The sequence below is a fragment of the Artemia franciscana genome, chromosome 17, assembly GCF_032884065.1.
Source record: "Artemia franciscana chromosome 17, ASM3288406v1, whole genome shotgun sequence".
In the NCBI taxonomy this organism is placed as follows: domain Eukaryota; kingdom Metazoa; phylum Arthropoda; class Branchiopoda; order Anostraca; family Artemiidae; genus Artemia; species Artemia franciscana.
Window position 1 is genome coordinate 36461528 of NC_088879.1, and position 16259 is coordinate 36477786.

Sequence of the window (16259 nt, forward strand, 5' to 3'; positions counted from 1 at the left end):
ATTCGCAGTTCAAACTCTCGAGTGTCTCTTGTATAATACTACCCCCCCTTGAAACTTCCCCCTCCCCAACGCTGAAATCAGGAGGAAGCCATGATTGCTGAAGTTGACATACATAACTAATAGGTTTCATCAACAACAGCATGCTAAGTTGCAGAATATCCACTTTTATTTGCAGTATAAATATTTTTCTGTCTGAGTAAAGGAGGAGAGGGTTCGACTTCCATTCTGTGATCTAGAATAACACTATATTATTTACTAATTTGTTGGACATGCTGTAACTAAGGAAAAAAAAATCTTTTCAAATGCCAACGACCTATTAGCCACAGTATCAAGGCAGCTTTGATATCCAAAAAACCACAAATACAAATGTAAAATGACTCATTGACAAAGCTTGCCATTATATTCTGGAATAAAATTTGACATCCTCTTTTTATATCTATTAATTTAAGCAGAATTCCGGGCCTACTTGGGAATTTGTATCCTGAAAGAAGTTAGAATCTAAGGGAACTTTGGGACAAAGCATTAAGGAATGTCAAGAATGCGCAATTTATATAAGCATTGGATGTGAAAATTTTAGATTTGATCAGAGAATAAGTATAAGACGTAAATTTAAAGCGAAAATAAAAATTCTGAAAGTGTCAAAATTTTTCCAACTCAGAAACAGAAGTCTATTGGGGCAGAGGACGACATAACAGGGTACTGCAACTGTGAACAAAATACTAAACATAGGAAAATTATAAACGTTTTGTAGGAAACTTTTTGAAGCTAGTTTAATTTTGAGATATAAGGGGGAGGGCAAAAAATTCAAAGTCCCCTAACAAAAAAATATTCCTACGCACAGCTGAAAAATCTAATTTTGGCTCTCTGTTAAGCTCGTAAAATGATGAGACACGTCCTCTCTTTTTGGGTAAAACTATGCCTGCATGCAAGGCAAAGTCACAGAACTTGGGGAGGGGTACGGTTGAATATAATTAGATTTTCTAATAAAGACACCAAAAAAGCATTTTTCAGAATCTATTGGGGAGGGATTTTTTTTATGAATGAAAACACCAAAGAATGTATGCTTCAAAATCTAATGATGGAGCACTCGCCTATCACAATTAGCCTCCCTAGGGGGACAATGCCCTGGAAGTGAGTCTGGAGAGTTTTTACCATAAGAGCTTGATAATAGTGGCATAAAGGTATCCTAACTTTGCGTTCTGATGTGGCTTTCGCTCACGGAAAATTCCAACTTTATGAATTTTTGAGGGTCAGTGCCGAATAGACCACATTAAAGCTCTTCCAAATGGTGAACGAGGAAGCAAACAGTCAAATATTAAATAAGTGTTGCATCTCCAATTAAAAATTCCAACAGAACCCTAATAAAAAGCCTAATCTGATAGTAAACACAAATTTGAGGGAAAACTAAAAATAATAAGTCCTTTTATTTCATCTGAGAATCCAAGCAATGATATATGACCAACACAATTTTGAATTTTAGAAAAGTAATCAGGGTATGGGAAGGGTTGCCCCCTTTCTACCATTTGGCATGCATCTCTGATTCTACCATGCGTAGTACAGTTCTTCCAGTCATACATAGCAACAGCAACATATTCGGCTATGTGCTTCTCCTTTTCATTAGTATTCCAAGCTGCAGTCTTAACTTTCTTCCCTAAGACACCATCAGCAACTTCACAAATTGTTTTTCTAAAATTAATCCACCCATCTTCCACATTGTCAAATTTTAAACTCTCAAATTTAGTGTTGAACTGTTCTTTGAAATTTTCATCCTGGAGTCTACCAACATCATAACTTCCCAAAAAGAAGTTACCCTTCCGAAATTTCAACTTTAAATTAACCCTAGAAACTATTAGATGGTGATCTTTACTTTTTACATCAATAACACCACCACTCCTGGTGGAAACCTCAGAAATGTTTCCTTCTCAACAGTCCCAATTCTAGGCTTCTACTGAAGGAAACATGATAATCCTAGGGCTATATGGGAACATTAGGAGAGGGGGGGAGGAAGTCGGTAAATCGTCAAAACGCCAAAACTGTGCGTTGCTATAAACCAATTCACAAAGCTATAAACTGTGCATTGGCTACATAACTAGTGCATAGGCTATAAATGCATTTTTTGCAACTCCCCCCTTCAAAAAAAAAATCCTGGATGCGCCCTTGGCTATTAGTCTACAGAATAGTGCTTGAATCAGAAAAGGAATTAAACTAGACCGTTTCCACTTTTGTGCCGATCTTTTGCCAGTGAGAATAGCCCCCCCCCCGTACTTATGTATTATAGCGACCCCACTCATTAAGTTTGATCTGAACTGTTTGCGTAAAACCAGTGTTTCTGTCTGCATTCAGAGACAATTAGCTTAGAACAGTGAGATAAACTACTAGGTTATATAGGCACATTTTCATTTAACATAGAGCCTAAGATATACAGTTGGAAATTTGGTTAGGTATTTAATATAGGCTAACGCGTTTTGGACGGACTGCTTTCCATAATTCTTTATTATAGTTTCCATAATTTTGAATTTTCGTCATATTTAGACTACTAAAGAATTGAAATTTCGTCATATTTAGGTATATTCATTAGTTACTAAATTCATATCATTATATACCATTCATATTAGGCATATTTCATATTCATGCTTAATATTTCCTAACTTTACTTCTTGAGGGAGGTCGCTTTAATTCATAAGTATCCCCTTCCCCCTAGATTTAGGCAGGTCTTATCCTGTACAGCCCTAACTAGGCCTACACTAAAGAAAAATCTTCCTGGAAGACTATATTTTTCAAAACATTATCACTACTGTTACAATGCAGCAAAAAGGGAGCCTACTTATGTATTATACCAAACACAGTCGAGAAGATTCCTGAACATAAGATCTGTGAAAACCGGTTTCACAGCCACAAAAACAAATGATAAGTGACAAAAATGTGCAAGTTATTCTAATTAAACTAAAGTACTATATGTTCATCATGTTTTGTTGTATTTCATCATGATCAACCTGACTTGAATTCATGAGTGTGTTTGGTATACTACATAAGTACCAAAAAAAATACAATTCAATTACCCAACAGTCATGTATATCCAGATTTAAGATTCCAAAAAGAAACAATTTTAAAGCGCCACGAAACTCCAGCGCCTGTCTTCACTCAACAAAACCATTTTGAATACTAAAATTTGTACACCACATGTGTAAGTTTCTTCTGTACTTGCCGCTTTAAATCTTCACGCATGCTCATAAGAGAGCGATCTCGGAGAGAGGTAATTTGAGGCGACGACTAGACTCATAGAGAGAGAATTATCCTCCCCCTCCCCATATATGTCATCTATAATATTCATATATATCATAACTAATTGTAGTGATTATCTAATCGTATTGATCGCGAGACTTTTTTAAAAACATTGATTGGATGCGTTAATGCATGGGATAAATTCTGGTGAGGAAGTACCTTGTAGCATGGGTGTGTTTCGAAAGAGGAAAAGGACATACACATGGGAAGATCCTAAGGGCTCAAGACCCCTCACCTTAAGAATTTATGGGAATTAGCCAAAAATATTTCATTATTGTCCCCCCACCCAAAAAAAAATTACGCTTACGTTTCTATAAGATGAGGAGGGGGGTCAAGTTTTATTTTTCACTCACTTACTGATGAGTTACAAGGATTGTACAAGGAACAATATTACTTGTCGACTTAAATGACAGCAGACCTCCACCATATGTGTGTGTTCTATAATATTCGTTTCGAATTCTATAACTAATTATAGTTATTAAGTTTGTATCCAGGGGTTTTTCTCGTGAGGGGATTTTTTAATTAGGGGGCGCCCAACGCAGCAAAAATTTGTTTTTGCATTTTGACTCATTTATGAATCAGGCATGTTTTGAGGGGGGGGGCTTAAACCCAGTAACATGTCGGATTTTAACAAAATTTAAATATTAAGATGGAACATAAGAACCCTCCCCTAAGACCGGGGTGCCATTCAAAAAGAGGCTGGCGGCAAACAGACCCCCTAGATTTAAAAAAAAATAGTATTTTCATTAGAAACAATCAACAAAAAATACTCCCTCCCTAGTTTTGAAAATATTTCGTATTTATATTTTTAACAAAGGAGATTTGCCAGTATGGAAAGAGGGGTCTATTTTAAAAAGTTAAAAGGTGTGGCAAATTGCATAATAAACATTTTTTAAGACTTTCGAGGGGGACTTAGAGCTAATAAGTTAAACACTATCCACCATTTCTAGATACCTATTTTGATGGCAGGGACGGAGCTAGGGTTTTTAGTTTAAGCTTGGGGGTTTAAAGGATTTGGCAACGAAATTCTCTAATCTGCCGACAGTTGCCGGTATATAAGCTAAATTAAAACGCCCGAAGTTCCTTGGATCTTAGGGAGGAAGTGCTTCCCCTTTGCTGCACCCCTGGCTTGAGGGCCAAAGTTATACCTATAACTAATCTGAACACTTAAATTCAAGATTTCAGATCAAAACACAAATTGAAGCCTTTGTGACTCACTGATAGATTCTGAGAATTAATTAGATCCTTTTTTTATTGAACACATACATCACTCAAGAGAAACAAGTAACTATTCCTAAGTAAAACGAAAGTAAGCTGTACATCCGGCGGAAGTGGACAGATCTTAATTTTTAGACAACTTCCATTAGTCAGTTTTAGCCAAGCCGAATTCGGGGAAAACCTTTGACGGTATTTCTTTTAAAAAAAGACTGTGATTTGCATCTGGCTTTTAGCACATCTTTTTAATAGTACACAATACATCTTTAACCGATATCTATGCAGTGAAGTAAATAATGACGAAGACCACACTGCCTTTCCATAATACAACTACAGAAAAGAGAATAATGAGGACTTTTTTCCCAAAACAGTGAACCAACAAAACCTATTTGAATATTTGGGTCCTATATCTAAGGGTCGTCTTCAGAAAAGAAAATAATAAACAATAAAACACTTACAATAAAAATTTTCGGTTAAAAATCTATTCTTTTCTTTAAGATAGCCTTGGCATCATTACTTCTTAACGAAAAGTTCAGCAAAGACTGTGTGATAAAAGCTAACATTTTACAAGCTAAAAAGGTTCATTCATTGAACTAACTGCATTTATTAAAAATTTTAATAATTTCTTATTGCGATATTTGCCTTTTGTTCAAAAATATTTTTGTCGAGAATCTTGAAAAATGGGACCTGGATTCGTATTTTCTTAATCATGTGTTTTGGGGACGTTTCATGGACGATGTAATTTCAATTTGGGATTATGGCGAAAATGAACTTAAAGGTTTTCTAGAACATTTAAATACTTACGATAGAAACCTGCAATTTACTCTAGAGACCGAAACAGATGGAAAACACCTTTTTTAGATGTATTGATAATACGCAGTGTGAATAAACTTGATTTTACGGTTTACAGAAAACCTACGCATAATAATAGATACCTTCACTTCAAATCTAACCATCCTCCACAGGTTAAAAGAGGTGTGGTAATATCTCTTGTGGAAATATCTGTTCACAAACGTATATTAAAAAGAATTAAATTTTATTACAGACATACTTTTTGGCATAAATACTTGAAATTTGAAAGAAATTTCTTTTTTCCAAGCGCATACGAGGTGTATGTCTCAGAATTGGACAGTGTAGTGGGGAGGGTGAAATTCCTTTTTCAGACCAAGAGGAGTCAATTTGATTTTTTTTTTCAATGAAAACAGAAACAGGTAGGCTATTTTTAAATGACAATTCCAAACACTATACTTCTCAAAATATAGAAGGAGGGGGAAATGAGAAAGGGGGAAATTAATTTACAATTGAACCCCACCCCCTCCTAATCGATACGTCAGAGGGGTAAATTTGTCAGAATAGCAAAAGATGTGAGTTTCCTTATAAAATTAACGACGAACTAAATTAATGGGAGCTATACCTACCCCCCCTTTTTTATGCCCCCTCCCTCTCCCTAGATTGTCTATTGCTTAAAATTAATTCAATTACGGAGGAAAGATAACCACATATAAATTTATTATGAGGTGGGCTTTGAGAGGTAACAAGCTTTCCAAATTTGGATTGTATCTCATATTGCTACTTCTTCCCTCACATCTAGCACATTTCAGCCACGCCACACCTCTTTGAGCCATGCGTAATTCACTTTGCACCACGCATTGCAAGTGTCACTTGGTATGCAAAATTTCTTAAACTGGGCAACACACAGATGACTGGGCAACACACATTCCCAGAGTGGTATAGCTTCAAAAACTGGTGAGTTCATGAAATCATTGAAGAGCAGTAAAATTTAATGAAGTGCAGGCTCACCCCTTTTCTTCACTGCATAATACAACTACAGAAGAGAGAATAATGAGGACTTTTTTCCCAAGACAGTGAATCAACAAAACCTATTTGAATATTTCGGCCCTATATCTAAGGGTCGTCTTCAGCAAAGAAAATAATAAACAATAAAACACTTACAATAAAAGTTTTGGGTTAAAAATCCATTCTTTTTTAAAAGATAGCCTTGGCATCATTACTTCTTAAAGAAAAGTTCAGCCAAGACTGTGTGATAAAAGCTAAAATTTTACAAGCTAAAAAGGTTCATTCATTGAACTAACTGTATTTATTAAAAAATGGACTAATTTCTTATTGCAATATTTGCCTTCTCTGCAGCTAATTTTGTAGTTCTTTTGGGATTGGGCGTGTTTTTATTCGTTCCTATTTTTGTTTTATCCTGAATTAGATTATTTTCTGTAATTAATTTTGTGTACATAGGATTGAGTGTGTATTCACCCAAGTCTCTATTTAGGGATGTATTATTATTTAAGTTTCGTTATATTTCGATTGCCTCGCGGACAGTTTGTTTGATTCCTAGGTCAGTGCTAATTAGAATTGTTTCGTCAAATAGAACATAATGGTTTGAATTTTCAAAAATATGTTTGCTTAAAGCTGAATCGAAAGATATGGAGTTATTTCTAGATTTTAATGCTTTTTCAATACTTTCTTTGTGATGCTGTAATCGTGTTCCTAAATTTTGGTGGGTTCGACCAATGTAATAATTTCCACAACTACATGGTATTTAATACACCCCTCTTAGACGAGTAACTGGGGTTTTATCCTTACCATAATTGAGAAGATTCATTATACTTAAATTACTTGTGAATACAACGGGTAAATTGTTCTTTAAACAAACTTTTTTCAGTTTTAAAGTAATTTTCGGAATGTAAGGTAGGTAAATCGTGCTTGTGGGATTATTCGAATCGTTTTCTGGTGTGGGATTTAAGGCTTTAGAAGAATGCTTCTTTAATCTTTGAGCAATAACAGTATTTATGAGAGAAGGGGCTGCTTCCTCATCAACGCCCCGCTCTTTACGCTAAAGTTTGACTCTTTCTCTCAACTCTTCTTTTTAAAACAGTAAAAACCTTTAGCGTAAAGAGCGGGGCGTTGATGAGGAAGCAGCCCCTTTCATATACGAAGTAATTTCTGTTCGTTTTAAGTTTTAATGTCGCTCCTTACTTTCAGTTGAAAAAACTTGTTTTTTTTATTTAATTTCTGAACGTTTTTGAATCAATGCATGTTTTGATTTTGGCTCTCCGCAGAGAAATAATTAAAACGAAATTTGCATATTTTTTTTTTTTTTTTGCTAAATGGCTTTCTCATAATTTTGATCGAATGATTTTGAGAAAAAAAAAGAGCGGGGGAGGAAGCCTAGTTGCTCTCCAATTTTTTGGTTAATAAAAAAGGCAACTAGAACTTTTAATTTTTTACGAATCTTTTTATTAGTAAAAGATATACGTAACTTATAAACTAGCTTACATAAAGAATTTTTTATTCTCATGTTTTTATTACACATATGAGAGGGTTTGCCCCCTCGTCAGTACCTCTCTCTTTACGCTAAATCTTAAATTTTGGCCCAATTCATTAAGAATGACCCCTGAATCACAAAAGCCGTAGAATAAATAGTTGACATTACTAAAAATACTTTAGCGTAAAGAGCGTGGTATTAGGAGGAGGTGAGCCCCTCATATGGGTAATAATTTCTGTTCGTTTTAAGTTTTAATGCTGCTCCTTACTTCCAGCTGAAAAAAAAAATTTCATTTTTATTTTTTCATTGTTTTTTTAAAATAATGCTAGTATATCCTGCGCTCCCTTCATGGAAATTTTCTTCCCCCATGACAAATTCCTCGATGGAGAGTTCCCCCAGTATATCCCCCTCTTTTCAAACCCTCCTCCCAACCAAAAAATCCTCCTGAAAACACCTGAACACTTCCCAATAACCATTACTATATGCAAGCACTGGTCAAAGTTTGTAACTTGTAACCCCTCCCACGGGGACTGTGGAGGAGTTAGTCGTCCCCAAAGACATAGTTATAAGGTTTTTCGACTACGGTGAATAAAATGGCTATCTCAGAATTTTGATCCGTTGACTTTGGGAAAATAATTAGCATGGGAGGGGGCCTAGGTGCCCTCCAATTTTTTTGGTCACTTGAAAGGGGCACTAGAACTTTTCATTTCCGTTAGAATGAGCCCTCTCACAACATTCTAGGACAACTGGGTCGATACGATCACCCCTGGGAAAAAGAAAAAAGAAAAAAAAAAAAAACAAATAAACACGCAGGGTTGCCAAAACTTTTTGGGACTAAAGTGTCAAATTCAGCAAAAAGGGACACTTTTAGTGTCCCTTTAGAAAATTAGCCAATATACGTTAAAAGTTGACAAAAAAGGCTTTAAATGGTTTTCTCGCGACTCCAGGGCCAGATTTACGTTCTTCTTTTTCAAGTAAAAGCAAAGCGGTTCTTCAAATAAGTAAAATCCTATGTAAAACCTCAAATCGCCTAATACACGAAGAAGAAAAAGAATTCCGTACAATTTCTCGGGTTCTCTGGAACCTTCGGTTGTACTACTTATTTCTTCTTCCGAAAACTCAGTAAAGCCCTGTTTTTATTATGGCGTTTTTCGGCACCAGAATTGGCTTTGCCGCTTTTTGGACGACAGTTTTCATTTTCGTCGTTTTTGGCAAAAAATTTGAAAGTTCAGTTTTATTTCATGAACTACAGAAGATTCTGGATAATTTGTGCTGCGTTTGCGGTGTCACAGGAACGTAAAGAACAGTTGGAGTACAACTAAGATGAATGACAAAATGTGTTGTTTAGTTCTTACGTTTTTAGCCAAAATGTCTACTCTGTACGGCGAGAAAACGAAAACAGTGATAAAACCTGTCTTCACTATGAGTCGCCAAAGCCGTCTCGGCCGGAAAACGCCATAATGAAGACATGGCTTAAAAGATCTGCACAAACAGACCACAGATACGATGTCTGTCGCTGCCTACACGGCTTAATTGCCCTTGCTCCCTCTTTTCCTTCAGTAGCATATCAGATCTTCTGCAAAAGTTTGTCGACCATTTCCCGCAGACTGATATCGAAAAGCGAGTGAAAGGCGCTAGGCTTGCAACATGCTTCACATCCCCGTGTTTCACCAGGCTTTTGCCAACAGGTTAGGTAAGGCTGCTCTCGCAAAGATGCACAACCACATCGTTATTTTATCCAAATATTAATGTATTCATGAGATCAATTAACTAGGAGATCAAACTTGACAAGGAGCGAAATAATGACAAGACAAATATCACTTATTCTGTATAAAGCCAATTTATTCTTCAACAAACAAAGAAATGTCAAATTCTTTGCAAATAGTGGCAATACAAAAATCACATGTGCTCAATCAAATGTTGAAATAAAAAGAACAAGAGCTAAGAGCTCATATGACACTTGTGACGAGGCAAGAAGAGCTAAGAGCGAAGAGATCATATGGTATGAGCTCTAGCAAAATTCTATGAATCAATAGATTGATTAAAAAAGGAAAATAAGAGGCTTAATGCCGGTCAGGATTTAAAATAAGAGCTCTGAGTCCCGATGTCCTTCTAAATATCAAAATTCATTCAGATCCGATCACCCATTCGTAAGTTATAAATACCTAATTTTTTCTAATTTGTCCTCTCCCTTTAGCCCCCCAGATGGTCGAATCTGGGAAAACGACTTTATCAAGTCAAATTGTGCAACTCCCTGACACGCCTACCAATTTTCATCGCCCTAGCCATCCAGAAGCACCAAACTCGCTAAATCACTGAACCCCTCCCCCCAAAGAGAGCGAATCCAGTACGATTCTGCCTATCAAGTATCAAGGACATTTGTTTATTCTATCCACCAAGCTTCATCCCGATTCCTCCACTCTAAGTGTTTTTCCAAGATTTCCCCCTCCAACTCTCCCCAATGTCTAAAGATCTGGTTGGGATTTGAAATAAGACCTCTGAAACATGAATTCCTTCAAAAATCAAATTTCATTAAGATCCGATCATCTATTCGTAAGATAAAAATACCCCAATTTTCACGTTTTCCAAGAATTCCAGATTCCCCCTCTAACTCCCCCCAATGTCACAGGAACCGGTCGGAACTTAAAATTAGAACTTTTAAGCAAAAGATCCTTCTAAATATCGAATTTCAGTAAGATCTGGTCACCCTTTCATAAGTTACAAATACCTCAATTTTCAAAATTACCCCCCCCTTCCAATTCCAACAAAGAGAGCAGATCTGGTCCGGTTATGTCAGTCACGTATTTTAGACAGGTTTCTATTCTTCCCATCCAGTTTCATCCTGATCTCACCGCTCTAAGTATTTTCTAAGATTTCCGGTCCCCCAACTGCCCCCCCCCCCAATTACACTTGATCCGGTTGAGATTTAAAATAAGAGATCTGAGTTACGAGGTCCTTCTAAATATGAAGTTTCATGAAGATCCGATCATTCCTTCGTAAGTTAAAAATACGTCATTTTTTCTTGTTTTTCAGAATTAACCCCCCCCCCCAATAGAGTGGATCCGTTCCAATTATGTAAATCACGTATGTAAGACTTCTGCCTATTTTTCCCACCAAGTTTCATACCGATTCCTCCAATCTAAGCGTTTTCCATGATTTTAGGTTCCCCCAGCCCAAACTTCCCCCAATATCACCAGATCCGGTCAGGATTTAAAATAAGAGCTTTGAGACAAGATATCTTTCTAAATATCAAACTTCATTGAGATCCGATCACCCGTTCGTAAGTTAAAAATACTTCATTTTTTCTAATTTTTCAGAACTAACGCCTCCCCCAACTACCCCAGAGAGAGCGGATCCGTTCCGACTATGTCAATCATGTATCTAGGACTTGTGCTTATTTTTCCCACCAAGTTTCATCCCGATCCCTCCACTCTTAAGTGTTTTCCAAGTTTTAGGTTTTCCCCTCCCAACTCCCCCCCCCCCATGTCATCAGATCCGGTCGGGTTTAAAATAAGAGCTCTGAGACACGATATCCTTCTAAATATCAAATTTCATTGATATCTGATCACCCGTTCGTAAGTTAAAAATACCTCATTTTTTCTAATTTTTCAGAAATAACCCCTCCCACCCCAACTACCCCACGAGAGCAGATCCGTTCCGTTTATGTCAATCATGTATCTAGGACTTGTCTTTATTTTTCCCACCAAGTTTCATCCCGATCCCTCCATTCTAAGTGTTTTCCAAGTTTTAGGTTTCCCCCTCCCAAATACCCCCCCCCCCCAATGTCACCAGATCCGGTCAGGATTTAAAATAAGAGCTCTAAGATACGATATCCTTCTAAAGATCAAATTTCATTAAGATCTGATCACCCTTTCGTAAGTTAAAAATACCTCATTTTTTCTAATTTTTTAGAATACCCCCCCCCCCCAACTATTCCAAAGAGAGCGGATCCGTCCCGATTATGTCAATCATGTATCTGGGACTTGTGATTATTTTTCCCATCAAGTTTCATCCCGACCCCTCCACTCTAAGTGTTTTCCAAGATTTTAGGTATCCCCCCTCCAACTCCCCCCAATGTCATCAGATCCGGTCGGAATTTAAAATAAAAGCTCTGAGACACAATATCATTCCAAACGTCAAATTTCATTAAGATCCCATCACCTGCTCATAAGTTAAAAATACTTCATTTTTTCTTTTTTTTCCGAATTAACCGGTCCCCCACTCCCCCCAGATGGTCAAATCGGGAAAACGACTATTTCTAATTTAATCTGGTCCGGTCCGTGATACAGTTGCCAAATTTCATCGTCCTACCTTACCTGGAAGTGCCTAAAGTAGCAATACCGGGACCGACAGACAGACCTCTTAAAAAAGAGGGAATAGTTGTGGGAAAAGTGGAAGTCATGGCCAATTGTAGAAAAAAGCCAAGACAGATATTTGAATTCAGTGGGCAGCCCAGTCAAGGGTTAATAAGGCACTTGGTTAATACCAAGTGCCATAAAAAGCACAGAAAACCAAAGAGAAAGGCTTTTTGTTGTCAAGAATAGCTTTGGTTTTTCTAAGAAAGTCCGTTTCTCTCTGCCCAATCTCTTTCTTCTGAGGAGATTTGGACGGCGTCTGTAAGAGACAAATAAAAAGGCTTATCTAATCGCAATCCTTTTCACCAAAAGCAGAATGGTGCAAAACAAATGTCTAAGCAAATCCGAAATATTTTGCGCTAGGCCTTTACCATCTTCGCGGCTCAAGAAGGATTGAACTGAAAAACCTAGACAGCATGAAAAGGCCTTTATAAGGGAAAGACTGTGTTGGATTTCACATACGCTGCATTCCATTTTATGAAGGCTTACGAAAAGTGAGCAGATACAGAATGAATCGGATTCCAATACAGGAAGCGTTATACAGAGGTCCAGCCACATTCTGGGTTCAGAAAAGGCCAAGTTTTTCAAGAAAGAAAGGAGAAAATTTCAAGAATGTTAGAGTACGAAGGGAAACTTTAATGCAGAATTCCTGTACGAGAAATCTGTTTAAAGCTTCAGCCTTCATTTTTGAAAAAAAAAATCAATTTTTACTGGTTAACCATTTTGGAGAAAAAAACTTCGGCTACTGCAATCTGATTTCAGTTATTTGGTTTTCTGATTGGTCAGTCAAATAGGTCAGGTTCAGATTCATTCTCTATTTGCTCATCCTTATCGCCAGCCTCGCAGTACCACCTCAAAAAAATGTTAAGTGATATTGGTGGCACCGATGCAGCGTTACGAGTAACCATCTGCTTTACATGGATGAGGGAATCCACAGTTTTCACTTCCAACCGATTTCGTAACTTAGTTTTGATGTTTGTTGGTTGAGAAAACTGTCTTTCGGCACCAGCACCTGAGTGAGGTAACGCGCATAAGTTCAACAAAAAGTTTGATAGTTCAAAGAATTTGGGAGTGCCGTCGGATTCTTCACATCTAACAAGAGCTTCTAAAAATAAGATGGTGAGGACACTAGCTCTTCACCACCAGACTTCAGGATCATTTCTTCTTTGAAATCTGGCAGGCTCAGCCACTGGTTTTCGAGACTGTCTCTAGCAGACTATCTTGCTCTGGCTTTTCCCCAGGAGTTCGCTAGATCTGCTGGTCAAAGGACTAATCGTTACAACAGTGCCATTCACGGCAACTTTCGGGGCTAAGTACTCGAGAGCTTGTAATGTCTTATCTTTATGATTGACCCGGTTTCTCATCTGCTTCACCAGTTCAATGTAGAATCCCAAGGAAGTCAGCCTAAACTGTTCAACAGCTTTCCCTGATGCTCCTTCTTTATTCAGAAAAGCTTCTGTATTGGGACCACAGAACACAAATTTCACATCTTTGTAGTTTCGGGGCTCAAGAGGCAACTCAAAAGCATCACTTCTGTTCAGGATTTCTAGTTTCACAAAGCTCTTGATAGCTTTCAATGTCGATCTGAAGCTTGTTATCAAAGTTTCCCCAGACTGAAACTGTACGTTCAAGGTATTTATCTTACCAAGCAAAATGGCAGATCACCAGACATTGGCTGTCAATAGACACTCAGTTTATCACCAAAGGCTGTTTATACAGTGCATAGTGATGTTTCCAGTTCACAAAAAGATAGTCCGTAAGGTTAGATATGAAATTATGTGCCTTGAGGGTAGATTTAAACAATGGCACAAGAGTCAGAACTTGTCATAACCATTGTCAGAAAGACGAGAAAAACCAATGTTTCATTAGGTCAGCAATAACCACGAAAAAAAAATACTGTTGATGTGTCAGATTTTACAGCCGAACTAGCAGGCCTTCCTCAGCAAAATAGAAACCTCACTTTTTCACATCTTCATGACAGTGGTATAATAAAGAGGTCAATACAGAGTCCTTTCACATTTGAACTTTTTATGTTTCGGGGTGTCAGAGACACTGAGTGGTTACACAACTACTTCAATCTGAAAAACTGTCCTAACTGAAATAACTGTGTAAACATTATGCTAAAAAAGGGTGACCACATCTTTGTTAACTACTAGGTTTATAGGTATAGAATCTACAATACTCATAGAATGAAAATCTGGCCTATACTCTCATGTAGAGATGCATCAAACTAAATGAGGAAAAAACCCAAGTTGGCCAAGTTAGCATTGCCTTCGGCCAACCTGCTTGTTTACATATCTGTGGCGATTTTAGACGCTTCATAACTTGTTTTGTGTGTATAACCTTGGAAAGCTTGGTTGGTTTCAATAATAGTCTTCTGTTTCTTCTTTAAACAGTCCACCAGGTTACAGCATGTAAAGCGAAACATTTTTAACTCCCGTTCTTGCATCCTTTCATCACTTTTGGCAAAAAGCACATTTCGTTAGTTAGCACTCGGTACACTGGATATGATGTTCAGACTATGATAGTATTAAATGTTCTTGACAGTTACCAGAGAATTTTCTACTGGGTTAAACTGTACCCATATGCGTGTGAACCTAAACTGCATATTTACTAAAAGCCTAATGTCTTAATTCAGGAAATCAACTGAGGTTCACCCTCGTCCAAAAAATGATCAAGCAGCAGCAAATCAGATCAGGATCAGATAGTTTGCTACTAATTACTATCCATAGACGCACCTCTGCATACTCCTGTAGACTACAAGTCATAAAACACCTTAAGCTTTTACTTACCAGCAGTTATACGCTTGCTTCAGTTTTTTTTTATCAAAAAAAAAACTTTTTCTAAACTCTCTTGAGCAAGTCACATGTGAAAAGGAAATCAGTGCGGATACGATAAAAAAAAATCCCTAAGACGGAAACAAACCTGAAAAGCACAAAGCACAAATTAAAAGCAGTTGAAGTTAAAAAAAACTGAAAATAAATACATATGGTGTTGATTTTGAAAAAATGCCAAAAAGTGTCCCTTTTTTCCAAAAAGTGGCCTTTTTCTACCTAATAGTGGCACGGTGTCACCAAGAGTGAAAAACTGTCAAAAAAGCACTAAAAGTGTCCCTTTGGCAACCCTGTAAACACGCATCCGTGATCTGCCTTCTGGCAAAAAATACAAAATTCCACGTTTTTGTAGATAGGAGCTTGAAACTTCTACAGTAGGGTTCTCTGATACGCTGAATCTGATGGTGTAATTGTCGTTAAGATTCTATGACTTTTAGGGGGTTTTCCTCCCTATTTTCTAAAATAACACAAATTTTCTCAGGCTCGTAACTTTTGATGCGTAAGACTAAACTTGATGAAACTTATATATTTAAAATCAGCATTAAAATGTAATTCCTTTGATGTAGCTATTGGTATCAAAATTCAATTTTTTAGAGTTTTGGTTTCTATAGAGTCGGGTCGCTCCTTACTACAGTTCGTTACCACGAACTGTTTGATACGTAATAATTTATTACGTTATAATACGTAATAATATATACATATTTACTAGATATACGTAGAATTTATTAAAACATAGGTTATTCCTTACTTTCAGTTGGAAAAAACTTTTATATTTGTATTTAAGAAGAACTACATGCCGAAGACATACAATATCTTTGGTTTATTATCGCATAAAGATCGTAGTTATAAAGCTGCTTAGAGTAAAAATAAATACTTAGATTGGCTGGAAAATAACACAAGCAAATTATTGCTTATATCGGTCGTTATTTTACAAAAATCGAACTCTAGCGTAAAGAACGAGGTATTGACAGGAGGGGGAACTTCCTCATGTAAGTAATATGAGGGGGTTAACCTCCTCGTCAATACCTCGGTCTTTACGCTGAAGTTCGAATTTTGTTCCATTTCTTTAAGAATGACCCCTGAGAATCACAAAGGCCGTTTAATTACAACAAATAGCTCTTTTGAAATTACAAAAAAAATACTTTAGCGTAAACAGTGAGGTACTGTTGAGGGGATGAAACCCCTCATATATGTAATAATTTCTGTTCGTCTTAAGTTTTAATGTTACTCCTTAATTTAAGTCTAAAAAACTTGTTTTTTAAATTTAATTTATGATCATTTCTTAAATTGTGC

General features: G+C 36.9%; 1 protein-coding gene across 3 annotated transcripts in view; it reads right to left on the reverse strand.

The window, feature by feature from the left end:
* The window catches only part of LOC136038211 (matrix metalloproteinase-2-like), a 251182-nt gene extending 246594 nt beyond the window's left edge, over positions 1-4588 (reverse strand). The window contains exon 1 of one of the 3 annotated variants that reach the window (XM_065721295.1): positions 4501-4588. The gene's annotated coding sequence lies outside the window, so the exon portion shown is untranslated. Of the gene's footprint in view, positions 1-3059; positions 3204-4500 lie in introns of those variants that run through there. The other 2 variants (XM_065721294.1, XM_065721296.1) reach the window with 2 other exon arrangements.
* Between the last annotated feature and the right edge of the window lie 11671 nt (positions 4589-16259).